We start from the raw sequence: 18,995 nt of genomic DNA on the forward strand, positions 1-18,995 counted from the left end.
GCATGGCAGGTCGTGGAGGTAACTGAGAGACTACGGACTTTAAGTGACAGGGGAAGACCTTGGAGTGTTTTGGGTGAAGGAGGGTCAGGATCTGACCACAACAGAATCACTCCAGCTGCTGTGCTGAGAATAGACCAAAGGGCAGTAAAGAAGAAACAGGAGGCTAGTTAAGAGGCTACTGCAATTAACCAGGCAAAAGGGGACAGTGGTCTGGCCCAGGGTGGCAACGGTGGAATGTAAAAAAAAGGCCAGATTCTGGATACACTATACTTTTAAAGTAGAAACAACAGGATTTGTGACAGATCAGATGGGGCACATCAGAAAGAGTGGGGTCAGGGATGGCCCCAGGTCTTTGGCCTGGCAGTCTAGAAGCATGGGGTGGTCTTTTACTAAAGTGGGCAAGGCTGAGAGGAGCAACTTTGGAAGCCCCAGTTTGGGGCAGTTAAGTTTGAAATACCCAGGAGACAACCAAATGGAGATGTCAGAGAGACTCATAGGCCTTGAGCTAAAGAGACAGAACAGAGCTGGAAATAGACAATGAACAGCATTAGCATTAACATGGTACTTGAAGTCAAGGGAATGGAATGGGGCCACCAGGGGAGTGAGTGTAGAGGAAAGAAGATGCCCAGAGGCTGAGGCCTGGGTCGTGCCAGTGTTTCACTGTTGCAGGATGAAGAGGAGCCAACAAAGGGGATTTGAGAGCGGGCACAGAGGCAGGAAGAAAACCACGGAGTCCAGAACAGCAACCTGTGAGTCAACCACGCCAGAGGAAATAACTTATTCCAGCTCTCTCTCCTTCAGCGGTGCTTTGAAATAAAATAAGAGGATAAACGGGAAATCCTTTTAAAAAGTTGTAAAGCCTTCTATGTGTCTAAGATTCTTAAGAACTTTCCAAGTGTGCATGCAAACTAAGTATATTGATTTTAAAAACTAAGTGCACACATTTATGATACTGATTTAAAGTGTATCAATTTAAACAAGTCAATCAACCAAAGTACATGAGGTAAAGCTCCGGAAATAACAATACATTTCAAAATACTCAAGTTATAAAACCCATCAGGATTTTTAAATGTTGCTGTCATCCTGCAGCCGTTCGATCAATCTTTCAGTGGCTGTGGCAGCTGAAAGAGAAAGATATTTGCTTCTTATGGTATCGGTGTCACGCCGGGATTTAACCTCCTGTTTCTCTACCAGAGGCTACAGAGCTATCCTTAGAGAGTCAGGAACCAAGAATGAGGCTGTGTCCCCATTATCCCAAAGACGGTGACATTCTAAACCTAGTGACTCTGAACCTTGTATGCTATCTGTCATACATTTAAAACCTATTTTTAGGATCATGATATTTGTGTTTATTGGACTTAGAGCTTACAACGAACATATGAATCTTTAAATAATGGTGATGACAGATGCCCATTCACTTCTTCAGCAAAACGTTAGAGAGGCAGCACAAGGCAGTTGTTTTAGAGCACGTGCTCTGCAGTCAGACTGCCCAAGTTCAGATCCTACCTGAGGATCTATAAAATAGAGACAAGCGTAGGACCTACCTCACTGGCCTGTTGTGAGGATTCAGTGAGTTAATATTCATAAAGCTTCAGGATGGTGTCTGGTACATGGTCAGTGCTACGTGAGGGCTCATTCCATATTTGGAAATACCTCACACATGTCCCCTGTGTGCTCGATATTGTCATAAGCGCTGGGGATAAGATGGAAAATAAGACAAGATCCATCCATGGGTGGTGGGGAAAAGCAAACAAGGAAACAGATCAGTGGGCTGATTATAGAGTGTGTGAAGTATTAAACAAAGACATGTGACAGAGAGTGGCTAGGAGTGGAGGGAAGTGAGGAAAGGCCTCTTGGAGAAGGCAAAATTGAACTAAGGCCTGTGCACTAAAAAAGTACCAAGCACGTGAGGATTCCCAGCGGAGAAAACCACTTAAAGCAAAGAGATACAGCCACTAAGACCAAACAGCCAACTTGATCTCAGAAAATAAACCATCTGATTTAACGTGGGGAAGGCATGTGAGTCAGACATGCAAATTAAGCCACTCAGAAATCAGGCAGGGAACATATCCACAGGGGAATCGTTCACACCCATGGGCAAAGTTTCAGAATGTATCCATGAAGTATTGATAAAGCTTGGTACTAGAACTTAAGGATACATTTGAATTCTAATGTGATTGACCTGCAGATTTTTGCCACAGGATTTAGGAGTAGGCTTCCTCCTTTCACCCACCCATTCTCCCCTCACTAATGTGTTAATATGACTATTTTCATATGTGCTTCGAACCAAGGCAGGACAAGGGACAGGTAACTTTCTCCCCTGTATGAAATGGCCTTCCTGTATGTCTTATTTTGCCCATCTAAATCTGCTTCACGTCCTTTATTTCAATTGCTGAAGAAATGGCATGAATTTAGGCAAAAGGATTACCTGGTCCATCCTCTCCTGTCTGAGGCTGTCCTCAAGTGCTAAGTTAATAACCACCTAGAATCAGGCAGCTAAGGAAGGCTTTCCACCTTCTGCTTGCACAGCCTGATGGATGAGCTTTTGCCTTTCTGCCATCTCCAGTCCTTTACTTTGTTTTGCTCTTGACAGCTACAGACCTCGCAGAGAAGCCAGACAGGTTTAGAAACCAGTTTGGTCCCAGCAGACCTGCACAGTGGGAACTCACCTCTACACACACAGATCTGGGGCAGTGCCTGCCTGGGTACTAGGAAGTCAGCCCAGGTTCCCAGAGAGCCCTAAGACATCCAGTCTAAACAGATACATCAGTCTGCTCACTGAGAGAAGAAAGCTGGCTCTCCCAATATAATTACAAGGCGGCTGATTTATTATTCTGAACTGTGGTGCACGGCAGGGGTAGTGTTATTTGTGCCAGTTTTTGATATTGGGCCAAAAGATAAAATACCTAGTTAGTCTGATTGGTTCCAAGAATCCATTTGCACAGAGTTCCTGCATATGCCAATGTGTGTTCAGGGATTATGCATGTGGCTTAGTCTCTTTGGCAAAGCCCTTCCAAGAAGGAAATTACAAGTCTCCATATATTCAGAACCATTTAATAGCTGGCAAGCTACTGCCAACCACCAAGGCTACTGCCAAATCTCCTGAAGTATCTTAAAGGGTCCATCCTCGTCAGGTTAGTTTTAGAGCTAAATAAATATACCACAAATGACACACGCTACATTTTCTCTAAAAGAAAAAAACAAAACAATTATTTATCTCTAGCCCTGGTCCCTGGCAGTATAAACAGGCTAAAACCCCGGATGGGAAAATAATACTTTATAAAGGACCACGGACAGGCATGTCCAGGGAATGGTCCATGGAATGACAGAGACAGAGAATGGAGGTTAGAATTATCGTGCGTCCACCCGACAGCTTCGTATCCTTCAGCAAGTTTTATAACCCCTGCAAACCTCAGTGACCTCATCTGTGAAATGGGAATTAAATGTTACGGTGAGTGAGTGGTTCTAGGTAAGTCACCTGGCACAGGAGAGGCACTCAATAAACCAATGTTTCTCAAAGTGTCAGGGTCTGATGATGAATCTTTTGGATTTGGCATTCTCCATGAAACATTTTTACATTGTGTTTACCTTTCAATCATAATTTGAAATTAATATAGCCATATTCTAGGTTAGCTGAAAGACCCATCTGGATTCAGTTTTAGGCCTCAACTTGGAATCTGCGTTTACAGTTACACTGGCAACAAGTGGTATTACTTGAACTGGCAGGAGCTCGAGAGGACAGGAGAAAATTAGAGTTGATATAAAGGAAGCATCCATGCCAAGTGAAGGCCCTTGACACCTGTGGGCTGTGTGCATTAAATTCCTAAGAGTTCAGAACAGAGAGAAGTGGTGGGACAACAAAGTGATCCCGTAGCCCTGGTCCCATAGGCACCAAGAGGTCATGATGCTTGTATCACAGCAGTGAACAACAATCAAACTCACAAAACAATGTTTGTCATGTTTAATTAACATTGTTGTTTCGAAATTTATTGCTTTTGTAGTTTTGTTTCTAACATATAAAATTGTTTCGATTTCATGGTTGTTTGCAAGTAGTAAAGAAGTTTATCCCTGGTTAGTAGAAATAAAAGCAATTCTTAGCCACAGTGGATGTTAAGGCAAATTTTTCCCCCATAGAATGTGTTCATAGAGTATTCAATTTTCAGAAACCCAGTAATAACAGGCCACTGTTAGTATAATTATTATGAATGAAATAAAGAACTTGTTGCAAGGAATAAACAGCCTTATGTTAGGTGAAAAAGTAGATATTATGATCAACATTGTGTTTAAAAAATGATGTCCAGGAAAAACAACAACATAAAGGAATATTGTAAATAATAAATGTAACATTTAGGTGATAAAATTATGAGTGATTTTTTTCTATTTTAAAACATTCTAATTAGTCCTTAAGAGACATGAATTTCATCATTTTAAAACACATATCTCAAAGGTAAGCAGCTCCTACAGGGTGAGAACAAAACTTGCAGCAAATTCAGGCTGACTCCAGACCATCCACCGAAGGGCAGGGGACCCCTCCCTTCCCAGCACTTACATCCCAAGCCCCCAGTCCCTGGTTTCAATAGATTCCTGCAATTTGTGCTTCAGATCCCTAAATACCCACCTGGTAGCTCCAACAGATGTGACTTACAGGGCAAGTCTCTCTCTTAAAACACCTTTCCGGGAACTCTAATTCTCCATAGCACCGGTGCGTTGCAGGAACCATCTGTGCAGCAGTGAAGGTAGTCACCATGCCCCGCCATCTTTTCCCTTGGCACGTCTCCCCGGGCCCACCCCTGGCAAAATGGGGAAGTAGGCTTCTGATGGCTCTCTTGTCTAGCACCCCTTTTGGCCACCTCTGCCTTCTTGCTGGCATTCTTCCCCAGCCTTAGTCATTGCGCCACACCCATACCAGACCTTCCTTGGCTGGGTTTCCAGTGTTGTCTGCCCATTCCTCCTTAACACTTGCCTTGGATAATGTGGTGGGAATGCCTGCCTATGCCAGCTGCACTGGCAGTGCCTAAGGCTAGTCAGATTGCAATACACACACATATGTATATGTATATTAAATACATATCTATCCATATACATATTTAATACCCAGGCTACCCCAGAGCACATAAATTAGTATCTTTGGAGGTCGGCCCTGGCTTTGGAAATTCTAATGTCCAGCCAAGTTTGAGAACCATCAGATCAACAGCCCAAAGCTGAGGCAATATCCCAAAGGTCTGAGAACACACACTCTGAAACCAGCTGCCTGAAATTGAGTTGTGGCTCCACCACAAACCTGCTAGCTGTATAAACTTGAGCAATTTAATTTACCCCTTTCTCTCTTCATTTCCTTATTTGTAAAGTGGAGAGAACACTGATAAGGGTTTCTGCCTCATAGGGTGGAAGCAAGGATTAAGTCCCATAACCCCTATGGAGCACTTAAGGTGGCCTAGCATACAGTAAGTGCTTCATTCAGGCCGCTTCTTATTGACAACAATCATTACTCATCATCTCCTAATCACCTAGCTCAGGGGCGCCCAGCGTGGCAGCTTCAGGAATAAAGGAACAGAAGCTTTTCTCTCTGGCAGAGCTGGATGTGCTCTGTAGGTCAGCAGGCTGGAGAAAGGGTTTGTAATGCCCTCCTCTTCCTCTGAAAGGAGAGCTCCTGTCCTGAACAGACCTTTGCTGGTCCTCAGTCCCCATCAGGGGCTGCGGCCAAGGATGCCAGTGGGTCATGTTCATCAGTCACCCTTGTCTGGTCCCCTCCTAAGAGTCCCCGACAGAACTCTAAGAAGTGCCTGATGGGTGCTTTTCATGTGATTAGGAAACCGATTTCTGCAGCCATCTCACAGGTGAACCTGATTTTCTTTCTTTTTTTTTTAAATTGAAGTATAGTTGATTTACAATATTATGTTAGTTTCTGGTATACAGCCATTTATACATATATATACATGTTCTTTTTCCTATTATCTTCCATTATGGTTTATTACGGTAAGACTTCGTTATTTATCCATTTTAAATATAGTAGTTTGTGTCTGCTAATCCCAAACTCCTAGTTTATCCCTCCCCTTCTTTCCCCTTTGGTAACCATAAGTTTGTTTTCTATGTCTATGAGTCTGTTTCCTAAATAAGTTCATGTGTGTCATATTTTAGATTTCACATATAAGGGACCTAATTTTCAAGGGGCCACTGAAGCCTTTGGCAACCCTCCCTGCACCCCAGACTTGGGGGATCCCGGATGTGGGGTGCCCATGTCCGGTTGGGGTCAATTCCCCCACTTCACCAAACCCAGTTCACCAACCTTTGCGTTAGAATAAACACCCTCCCGCTCTGTGTGCTGCACACCTGTGAGTGTTTGTTTTTAGCTGACAGTGTTGGTTTAGCATTAGGCCCATCAGGGGATGTGGTTACAGGGCTACGATAAGGCTCCAAGCCACTCTGTACACAGGAGGAAAATGCCAAGTTCGGTAGTGAACACTGAACCACCTCGGGCTCTGGCTTAAAAATATCTTTACCAAAATTATGAAAGCACCACAAAAACAAAACACAGCACCAACCGTCCCTCTTCCCCAGGGCGATTTTCCTTCTCCAGCCTCCTCCACCCCGGAAAGCAGCGTGGGTGTTGGAATTGGCACTTAACTCAGGTGGGAGTCCTGTGTTCTAATAGTACTTTCACCTCACCTGTGTGGGCAGTTTTCGCCTCTCCGTGCCTCAGTTTCCCCAGCAATGAAGAGAAGGGTTTGAATGCTCTGATCTCTACTATTCCTTCCAATGCCCCATCTCCTTAGCTGTCGTGTTGGTGAATCCATGGGGCCACGGATGCATGAGGCATTCAGTCACTGACCACAAATATGCATCAGGCAGTGTGGGAAAGAGGAAAGAAACTAGAGCACCCTGGGAGTAAGTGTGTAAACAAACAGGCAGGACCCAGGGTTTTGTAAACACATGCTGGCAACAACATACGTTGAGGGGAAAGACGATTTTTGCAAACCAGGATCAGAAGGTGACTCAAATTGAGGGTTGAGTAATGGTTAGGTGCTCGCCAACGTGGGACAAGTTGTGAAGGGCCCTGTCACAGGCAAAACTTCAGTCAAGGCTGAGTTGCAGCAGAGATTGGTGGGCTGGGGAATTGCAAGCCCGTCAGAGTCAGAGACCTAGATTGTGAGGGGGTGTGTGTGTGTGTGTGTGTGTGTGTTTGTGTCTGCATGTGTGTATGTGAGGGGGGATGGGATGGAGAGACTAGGAGAGATGAAAGCTGTTGGATAACAGAAGAGAGGAAAAGTGAGTAGGGGCCACATGAAAGATGTATGATATAAAGGAGTTTAGAGTTTAACCTTTAAACACAGAGGAGCCAATCACAACCAGTTGTAAGCACAACCCAACCAAATCTGAGCCAATGAAAACTTCATGCAAAATAGTTATATATGCAAATGCTTAAGAGATTAGAATAGGTGCTTTGTTTCATTGGCCACATGTTTTTCTCATTTTTAAAATATTTATTTATTTATTTTTGGCTGTGCTGGGTCTCCGTTGCTGCGCGTGGGCTTTCTCTAGTTGCGGTGAGCAGGAGCTACTCTTTGCTGTGGTGCGCGGGCTTCTCATTGCGGTGGCTTCTCTTGCTGCGGAGCATGGGCTGTAGAGTGCAGGCTTCAGTAATTGTGGCACATGGGCTCAGTAGTTGTGGCGCACGGGCTTAGTTGCTCCGCGGCATGTGGGATCTTCCTGGACCAGGGCTTGAACCGGTGTCTCCTGCATCGGCAGGCAGATTCTTAACCACTGCACCACCAGGGAAGCCCCCGGTTTTGTTTCTTGTTGTTTTTGTTTTTTTTACAGTTAGATAACAAATGTGCAAGCAGTGGTATAATCCTGTTTCCTTGCGTGCTTCTTAAATGACAGTACTTGAGGCTTCAGGACTTAAGTTTACAAGTGGTTGGCTTTAATTTGCAGCCTTCTTAATGCCCCTTCCATTTAGAGGATGCAGATTGAGAAACTATCACTTCCTAAAAGCTTTCGAGATTAATTCCATTGTGCTCTTACCACTCCCCGACTGTCCTGTCTCCCTCTATCATGCATTTTTCTTCTTTTGTGTGTACCTTGATTATCATCTGGCAAGCGGAGATTATACCATGAATATTTTATAAGCCCATAGTGCCTGCGCAGAAGAGGCTATTAATAGCTGAATGACTTAAAGGAATATTCCCACACACCTAGCACAGGCCTGGCATGGAGCAGGTACATAATTAGAAGAAAGCACATAGGCTACAGGAGTCAGAAAGAGCAGGAGTTTAGGCCTGGCTAGGTCCCTTGATCATTAGAGGTCCTGAGCAAGTCATTTCACTCTGAGCCTCAATTTCTTCATCTGTAAAATGGAGTTAATAATATTGTTAAAGGATTTTTTTAAAGATAAAATTATACCTCTCGTCCAGATATGAAAGGTACACATGCTAAAGATTTTCTTTAACAGATAAATGTTAAATTGGTTCAAAGGAGAAATAAAAGAAGCATGGATATTTATGGTGCAAATGAACATTGAAATAAGTTTACAAACAGATAGAAACTGGCTTTTTCTAATGGGAGAGGGAGGAGTGAGTGGAGAAGCCAATTTTGTTCTATCCAACCAGTACATATTTGTATACCTATAGACAAGAATCATTTGCATTGCTATCTGTTATCGATAACTACAGAGTAGCAAAATAGCTTAAAGGCAATGCAAGGCTCAGAGCCCCCCCTCTTAGAATCAGAATGAGATAACTTGAAAGAGTGTTCACGGAACAATGCATGGTTTTCCACTGAAGCAGGAACTTTTCTCTATAACACCTAGTTGGCATCCTCTTGTTGCCAAGAGGTTTAGATCTCACGAATGTGGAGCACCTTGCGTAGTTCTGAGAATATACCAGTTTCTCAGCAAGTGATAACTGGTTTTATTATTATTAATATAAGCTTTGAAAGAAAATTGCTTCTTGGGTAAGTTGTTGCTCATCCAACCAGAATCTGTATTGTTTCATCACTATTATCTAACGGCATCCCGTAGAGTGCTGGGCACTGGCTTGCTACTTGGTAGATTTTTGAATGAGAAATTTATATTAAGGGTGACACGCTGATGAACTGTGAAATGGAGTTTTTAAACAATTGAAGATTAACCTTCTGAGTTAGGAGAGATGGCAAGGGAATCTAAATGACTGCTGCAATCGTGTTCTCTTTCTGAAAGGCAGTGCACCTTGAGCCCTATTCGTATAAAGTGACGGTGGTTGAACACTACTGTGCTGCGACCCCTTCCCACTGGAGGCCAGTGTGAGTTATACTGAAAACGAGTGTTTGCTTTACCCTGGCTCTAAGTCCTTGTTCAAGCACAGCTCTCACTGATGCCAGCTGGATTTTCCACTGTGCCTGCTATGACATTCCAGTTGCATTTTCTTCAAAGAACCCAAACCAAATTATGATGGCACCATTGTCACTGGCACTTGAATTCTTGTGGGAAACAGACTAAGACACACTCTGTTTCCTGAACTCACCCCCTTTTAAATGATATGGAAGCAAAGAGAGAAGGGGAGCTCGGTAAGGAGAGTTTGTATGCACGCGTGTGCACATGTATGTGATTAAATAGTAGTAACAGAACCAGCCACCCCAAATGTAAAATGATGCTCTTTGCATAAAGCTGAAATAACTTTTTGGTGGTAAAGAGGGACGTGGGATGGGATAGGGATAAAAGTTGGATGTATCTTGGAACTGTCTCTGGTTTTAGTGGTTTGGACCCCAAAGTGGTTTCATTTGGCTGTTTCTTCTTCTTCTCCTTCTCCTTCTTCTTCTGTCTTTAATTTTAGAAGAGTAACAAGGGACCATTCAATTTGTACTTAGCAGTGAACTTGACTTCTATTAATTTTCAAGAGCGAGGGGGACCTTGAAGATGGCGGAAGAGTAAGACGCGGAGATCGCCTTCCTCCCCACGGATACACCAGAAATACATCCACACGTGGAACAACTCCTACAGAACTCCTACTGAAGGCTGGCAGAAGACCTCAGACCTCCCAAAAGGCAAGAAACTCCCCACGTAACTGGGTAGGGCAAAAGAAAAAACAGAGACAAAAGAATAAGGACGGCACCTGCACCAGTGGGAGGGAGCTGTGAAGGAGGAAAAGTTTCCACACACTAGGAAGCCCCTCCGCGGGCGGAGACTGCGGGAGGCAGAGGGGGGAGTTTCGGGACCGCGGAGTAGTGCACAGCGACGGGTGCGGAGGGCAAAGCGGGGAGATTCCTGCACAGACGATCGGTGCCGACCAGCACTCACCAACCCGAGAGGCTTGTCTGCTCACCCGCCGGGGCGGGCGGGGCTGCGAGCTGAGGCTCGGGTTTTGGTTTTGGACGGAGCTCAGGGAGAGGACTGGGGTTGGCGGCTTGAACATAGCCTGAAGGGGTTAGTGCACCACGACTAGCCGGGAGGGAGTTCGGGGAAAAGCCTGCACCGGCCGAAGAGGCAAGAGACTTTTTCTTCCCTCTTTGTTTCCTGGTGCGCGAGGAGAGGGGTTTAAGAGCGCTGCTTAAAGGAACTCCAGAGACGGGCGCGAGCCGCGGCTAAAAGCGCGAACCCCAGAGACGGGCGCGAGCCGCGGCTAAAACCGCGGACCCCAGAGACGGGCGGGAGACGCTAAGGCTGCTGCTGCCGCCACCAAGGGGCCTGTGTGCGAGCACAGGTCACTCTCCACACCCCTCTTCCGCGGAGCCTGTGCAGCCCGCCACTGCCAGGTTCCCGGGATCCAGGGACAACTTCCCCGGGAGTACGCACGGCGGGTCTCAGGCCGGTGCAACGTCACGCTGCCTCTGCCGCCGCAGGCCGGCCCCGCACGCAGTGCCCCTCCTTCCCCCATCCCCCAACCCCCGGCCTGAGTGAGCCGGAGCCCCCGAATCAGCGGCTCCTTTAACCCCGTCCTGTCTGAGCGAAAAAACAGATGCCCTCCAGCGACCTACACGCAGAGGCAGGGCCAAATCCAAAGCTGAGCTCCTGTGAGCTGTGAGAACAAAGAAGAGAAAGGGAAATCTCTCCCAGCAGCCACAGAAGCAGCGGATTAAAGCTCCACAATCAACTTGATATACCCTGCATCTGTGGAATACCTGAATAGACAAGGAATGATCCCAAATTGAAGAGGTGGAATTTAGGAGCGAGATCTATGATTTTTTTCCCTTTTCCTCTTTTTGTGAATGTGTACGTGTATGCTTCTGTGTGAGATCCTGTCTGTATACTCTTGCTTCCACCATTTGTCCTAGGGCTCTATCCGTCCATGACTTTTTTTTAAAAATTCTTTTTCTTAATAATTAAGTTTAATTGTAATAACTTTATTATACTTTACCTTCGTTCTTTCTTTCTTTCCTTCCTTCCTTCCCTCCTTTAGACAACAAATCACCCCAAATTGAGGAGGTGGTCTCAGGGAGCAGGATTTATGATTTTTCCCTTTACCTCTTTTTGTGAAGGTGTATGTGTATGCTTCTGTGTAAGATTTTCTCTGTATAGCTTTGCTTCCAACATTTGTCCTAAGGTTCTATCCGTCCTTTTTTTTTTTTTTTCTAAATATTTTTTAATTCAATAACTATATTATACTTTATTTTATTTTTACTGTATCATCTTTCTTTCTGTCTTTTTTCCTTCTTTCCCTCCTTCCTTCCTTCCTCCCTCCCTCCCTCCTTTCTTTCCTTCTTTGCTTCTTTCTTCCTTCCTTCCTTTCCTCCTTTCCTTCTTTCTTTACTCATACTTCTACTAATTCTCCCTACTTTTTCTCCCTTTTATTCTGAGCTGTGTGGATGAAAGGCTCTTGGTGCTCCAGCCAGGAGTCAGGGCTCTGCCTCTGAGGTAGGAGAGCCAACTTCAGGACACTGGTCAACAAGAGACCTCCCAGCTCCACATAATATTAAACGGTGGAAATATCCCAGAGACCTCCATCTTAACACCAGCACCCAGCTTCACTCAACGACCAGCAAGCCACAGTGCTGGACAACCTATGCCAAACAACTAGCAAAACAGGAACACAACCCCACCCATTAGCAGAGAGGCTGCCTAAAATCATAATAAGGCCACAGACACCCCAAAACACACCACCAGACGTGAACCTGCCCACTAGAGAGACAAGATCCAGCCTCATCCAGCACAACACAGGCACTAGTCCCCTCCACCAGGAAGCCTACACAACCCACTGAAACAACCTTAGCCACTGGAGACAGACATCAAAAACAACGGGAACTACGAAAGTGCAGCCTGCAAAAAGGAGACCCCAAACACAGTAAGATAAGCAAAATGAGAAGACAGAAAAACACACAGCAGATGAAGGAGCAAGATAAAAACCCACCAGACCTAACAAATGAAGAGGAAATAGGCAATCTACCTGAAAAAGAATTCAGAATAATGATAGTAAGGATGATCCGAAATCTTGGAAGTAGAATGGACAAAATGCAAGAAACAGTTAACAAGGACCTACAAGAACTAAAGACGAAACAAGCAACGATGAACAATGCAATAAATGAAATTAAAATCACTCTAGATAGGATCAATAGCAGAATAACTGAGGCAGAAGAACGGATAAGTGACCTGGAAGATAAAGTAGTGGAAATAACTACTGCAGAGCAGAATAAAGAAAAAAGAATGAAAAGAACTGAGGACAGTCTCAGAGACCTCTGGGACAACATGAAACGCACCAACATTCGAATTATAGGGGTTCCAGAAGAAGAAGAAAGAAAGAAAGGGACTGAGAAAATATTTGAAGAGATTATAGTTGAAAACTTCCCTAATATGGGAAAGGAAATAGTTAATCAAGTCCAGGAAGCACAGAGGGTCCCATACAGGATAAATACAAGGAGAAACACGCCAAGACACATATATATCAAACTGTCAAAAATTAAATACAAAGAAAGCATATTAAAAGCAGCAAGGGAAAAACAACAAATAACACACAAGGGAATCCCCATAAGGTTAACAGCTGATCTCTCAGCAGAAACCCTACAAGCCAGAAGGGAGTGGCAGGACATACTGAAAGTGATGAAGGAGAATAGCCTGCAACCAAGACTACTCTACCCAGCAAGGATCTCATTCACATTTGATGGAGAAATTAAAACCTTTACAGACAAACAAAAGCTGAGAGAGTTCAGCACCACCAAACCAGCTTTACAACAAATGCTAAAGGAACTTCTCTAGACACGAAACACAAGAGAAGGAAATGACCTATAGTAGCGAACCCAAAACAATATATAAAATGGAAATAGGAACATGCATATCGATAATTACCTTAAATGTAAATGGACTAAATGCTCCCACCAAAAGACACAGATTGGCTGAATGGATACAAAAACAAGACCCTTATATATGCTGTCGACAAGAGACCCACTTCAGAACTAGAGACACATACAGACTGAAAGTAAGGGGATGGAAAAAGATATTCCATGCAAATGGAAACCAAAAGAAAGCTGGAGTAGCAATTCTCATATCAGACAAAATAGACTTTAAAATAAGGACTATTAAAAGGGACAAAGAAGGACACTACATAATGATCAAGGGATCGATCCAAGAAGAAGATATAACAATTGTAAATATTTATGCACCCAACATAGGAGCACCTCAATACATAAGGCAAATACTAACAACCATAAAAGGGGAGATCAACAGTAACACATTCATAGTAGGGGACTTTAACACCCCACTTTCACCCATGGACAGATCATCCAAAATTAAAATAAATAAGGAAACACAAGCTTTAAATGATACATTAAACAAGATGGACTTAATTGATATTTATAGGACACTCCATCCAAAAACAACAGAATACACATTTTTCTCAAGTGCTCATGGAACATTCTCCAGGATAGATCATATCTTGGGTCACAAATCAAGCCTTGGTAAATTTAAGAAAACTGAAATTGTATCAAGTATCTTTTCCGACCACAACGCCATGAGACTAGATATCAATTACAGGAAAAGATCTTTAAAAAATACAAACACATGGAGGCTAAACAATACACTACTTAATAATGAAGTGATCACTGAAGAAATCAAAGAGGAAATAAAAAAATACCTAGAAACAAATGACAATGGAGACACAACGACCCAAAACCTATGGGATGCAGCAAAAGCAGTTCTAAGGGGGAAGTTTATAGCAATACAAGCCCACCTTAAGAAGCAGGAAACATCTCGAATAAACAACCTAACCTTGCACCTCAAGCAATTAGAGAAAGAAGAACAAAAAAACCCCAAAGCTAGCAGAAGGAAAGAAATCATAAAAATCAGATCAGAAATAAATGAAAAAGAAATGAAGGAAACAATAGCAAAGATCAATAAAACTAAAAGCTGGTTCTTTGAGAAGATAAACAAAATAGATAAACCACTAGCCAGACTCATCAAGAAAAAAAGGGAGAAGACTCAAATCAATAGAATTAGAAATGAAAAAGGAGAAGTAACAACTGACACTGCAGAAATAAAAAAAACATGAGAGATTACTACAAGCAACTCTATGCCAATAAAATGGACAATCTGGAAGAAATGGACAAATTCTTAGAAATGCACAACCTGCCAAGACTGAATCAGGAAGAAATAGAAAATATGAACAGACCAATCACAAGCACTGAAATTGAAACTGTGATTAAAAACCTTCCAACAAACAAAAGCCCAGGACCAGATGGCTTCACAGGTGAATTCTATCAAACGTTTAGAGAAGAGCTAACACCTATCCTTCTCAAACTCTTCCAAAATATAGCAGAGGGAGGAACACTCCCAAATTCCTTCTACGAAGCCACCATCACCTTGATACCAAAACCAGACAAGGATGTCACAAAGAAAGAAAACTACAGGCCAATATCACTGATGAACATAGATGCAAAAATCCTCAACAAAATACTAGCAAACAGAATCCAACAGCACATTAAAAGGATCATACACCATGATCAAGTGGGGTTTATTCCAGGAATGCAAGGATTCTTCAATATACGCAAATCTATCAATGTGATAAACCATATTAACAAATTGAAGGAGAAAAACCATATGATCATCTCAATAGATGCAGAGAAAGCTTTCGACAAAATTCAACACCCATTTATGATAAAAACCCTCCAGAAAGTAGGCATAGAGGGAACTTTCCTAAACATAATAAAAGCCATATATGACAAGCCCACAGCAAACATCATCCTCAATGATGAAAAACTGAAAGCATTTCCACTAAGATCAGGAACAAGACAAGGTTGCCCACTCTCACCACTCTTATTCAACATAGTTTTGGAAGTTTTAGCCACAGCAATCAGAGAAGAAAAGGAAATAAAAGGAATCCAAATCGGAAAAGAAGAAGTAAAGCTGTCACTGTTTGCAGATGACATGATACTATACATAGAGAATCCTAAAGATGCTACCAGAAAACTACTAGAGCTAATCAATGAATTTGGTAAAGTAGCAGGATACAAAACTAATGCACAGAAATCTCTGGCATTCCTATATACTAATGATGAAAAATCTGAAAGTGAAATCAAGAAAACACTCCCATTTACCATTGCAACAAAAGGAATAAAATATCTAGGAATAAACCTACCTAAGGATACGAAAGACCTGTATGCAGAAAATTATAAGACACTGATGAAAGAAATTAAAGATGATACAAATAGATGGAGAGATATACCATGTTCTTGGATGGGAAGAATCAACATTGTGAAAATGACTCTACTACCCAAAGCAATCTACAGATTCAATGCAATCCCTATCAAACTACCACTGGCATTTTTCACAGAACTAGAACAAAAAATTTCACAATTTGTATGGAAACACAAAAGACCCCGAATAGCCAAAGCAATCTTGAGAACGAAAAAAGGAGCTGGAGGAATAAGGCTCCCTGACTTCAGACTATATTACAAAGCAACAGTAATCAAGACAGTATGGTACTGGCACAAAAACAGAAAGATAGATCAGTGGAACAGGATAGAAAGCCCAGAGATAAACCCACGCACATATGGACACCTTATCTTTGATAAAGGAGGCAGGAATGTACAGTGGAGAAAGGACAGCCTCTTCAATAAATGGTGCTGGGAAAACTGGACAGGTACATGTAAAAGTATGAGATTAGATCACTCCCTAACACCATACACAAAAATAAGCTCAAAATGGATTAAAGACCTCAATGTAAGGCCAGAAACTATCAAACTCTTAGAAGAAAACATAGGAAGAACACTCTATGACATAAATCACAGCAAGATCCTTTCTGACCCACCTCCTAGAGTAATGGAAATAAAAACAAAAATAAACAAATGGGACCTAATGAAACTTCAAAGCTTTTGCACAGCAAAGGAAACCATAACCAAGACCAAAAGACAACCCTCAGAATGGGAGAAAACATTTGCAAATGAAGCAACTGACAAAGGATTAATCTCCAAAATTTACAAGCAGCTCATGCAGCTCAATAACAAAAAAACAAACAACCCCATCCAAAAATGGGCAGAAGACCTAAATAGACATTTCTCCAAAGAAGATATACAGAATGCCAACAAACACATGAAAGAATGCTCAACATCATTAATCATTAGAGAAATGCAAATCAAAACTACAATGAGATATCATCTCACACCAGTCAGAATGGCCATCATCAAAAAATCTAGAAACAATAAATGCTGGAGAGGGTGTGGAGAAAAGGGGACACTCTTGCACTGCTGGTGGGAATGTGAATTGGTTCAGCCACTGTGGAGAACAGTATGGAGGTTCCTTAAAAAACTACAAATAGAATTACCATATGACCCAGCAATCCCACTACTTGGCATATACCCTGAGAAAACCAAAATTCAAAAAGAGTCATGTACCAAAATGTTCATTGCAGCTCTATTTACAATAGCCAGGACATGGAAACAACCTAAGCGCCCATCATCGGATGAATGGATAAAGAAGATGTGGCACATATACACAATGGAATATTACTCAGCCTTAAAAAGAAATGAAATTGAGCTATTTGTAATGAGATGGATAGACCTAGAGTCTGTCATACAGCGTGAAGTAAGTCAGAAAGAAAAAGACAAATACCGTATGCTAACACATATATATGGAATTTAAGGGAAAAAAATGTCATGAAGAACCTAGGGGTAAGATAGGAATAAAGACGCAGACCTACTGGAGAACGGACTTGAGGGTATGGGGTGGGGGAGGGGTGAGTTTTGACAGGGCGAGAGAGAGTCATGGACATATACACACTAACAAACGTAGTAAGGTAGATAGCTGGGGGGAAGCAGCCGCAAGGCACAGGGATATTAGCTCGGTGCTTTGTGACAGCCTGGAAGGGTGGGATGGGGAGAGTGGGAGGGAGGGAGACGCAAGAGGGAAGACATATGGGAACATATGTATATGTATAGCTGATTCACTTTGTTATAAAGCAGAAACTAACACACCATTGTAAAGCAATTATACCCCAATAAAGATGTTAAAAAAAAAAAAAAAATTTTCAAGAGCTAGGGAAAGACAGAAAAAAATGCCTTTGATTTTCTTATGCTGGACAGAGTCTCTGGTGCCCCAGCCCACACTGCACCCCTTCAGGCATCCTGCCTGGGATTTGGAGGACTGCTGGCCTAGAGACAAACTTATCTCTCCCACAGCTGCTGATAACCCCTCCGTGCATAGAAAGAGCTCTTTGGACAGAAAACTTGTCTGAGGACAGGTATGGGCCAGGTTTGTGGGAAAGGAGTGATGTCTTTAATCGGAAAGCAAAACTCACTGTGGGTAAAGACAGGGCTAGTCTTTTGATTGAGGGACTATCTACAATGATTTCATGAGTTTCTGATTAAAGACCCATTCTGCCAAAAATAACTGTGCTTTGCAAGAGAACGCCAGAAAGGCCACAATTTTGAGCTTCAGTTCTGTGACTTAAGTATCTGTTAATTTGCAAGGATGCATGTATCCAATTCTTTCTTGAAATCTCAAGGAAAGAAATGACCATCTAATCTAGTGATTTTTTTCTAATAAATTTATTTATTTTATTTATTTGTTTTTGGCCACTTTGGGTCTTCGTTGTGGTGCACGGACTTCTCACTGCGGTGACTTCTCTTGTTGCAGAGCACAGGCTCTAGGCACACAGGCTTTAGTAGCTGTGGCAGGTAATCTAGTGATTTTTAACCTTTTATGGATTATGGATGCTTTTGAGAACCTGAAGAATTCCACACCTCAGAAGGATTCTCACACGCACATCGTGAGTTGGACTTTTCACCCGTTGCAAAGAACAGAAGCCGACTCTGGCTAATTTAAGCACCAGAGGGATTTGGTGGAAGGAAATGGATTGGGAGAGGAAATAAAGCTGCTTTGGGATCTAGGCAGCAGGCACTCCTAGTGGGCACGATTTCATGTGTGCTGCCAGTGGAATGAATCAGATAAGTCATTTCCTCCCTCGCTTTAATCACGATTCCCCGAGAGGAATTCTGTTTGGCCTGGATTAGACCCCTGGTCCCTCCACAGCTAAAGGAAGTGAAGCTTATTGACCGGTGGTGCCATCAAGATAGAACACTATTTGGAGTGAATTAAGGTCCTAAAGAAAAATCAAGGTCCTGAGTTTACCAAGAGAGGAGAATGGTCAAGCTAAAACCACACATGTCCACTAAACACACCGACTCACAGCAGTCTGCATGTCATGGGAATAGGGGAGACATGGACCTTTGTCATGGACCCCAGCTCTAAAAACTGGGATCTAAAAACTCCTGATGAGCCTACACCCTATGGCCAATATTTAGATGCCTTCTTCAACATACTCTATTTCCTGAGCATCTGTGTATTGTTGGAAGACCTAGAATGAAAGAAAGTTGGGCGGACCTGATAGAAAAAGTGAGGGTGAAGATACTAAGAACTGATAAGAAACAAATTAAAAAGCTGAGAATAGTAAAATGAAGTTTTCCCCAGACCTGATCCTAGATTAAGTCATCTCCATGTAAAGAAGAAACCACTCAACACCACCCACAGGCTCTTACACCAGGGATCTGCTGTACATGCATGGGGCCCAGGGCCATTACAGTGACCAAAGTCCCAGGGAGGA

The sequence above is a fragment of the Phocoena sinus genome, chromosome 10 (genome assembly GCF_008692025.1).
Source record: "Phocoena sinus isolate mPhoSin1 chromosome 10, mPhoSin1.pri, whole genome shotgun sequence".
Lineage (NCBI taxonomy): Eukaryota > Metazoa > Chordata > Mammalia > Artiodactyla > Phocoenidae > Phocoena > Phocoena sinus.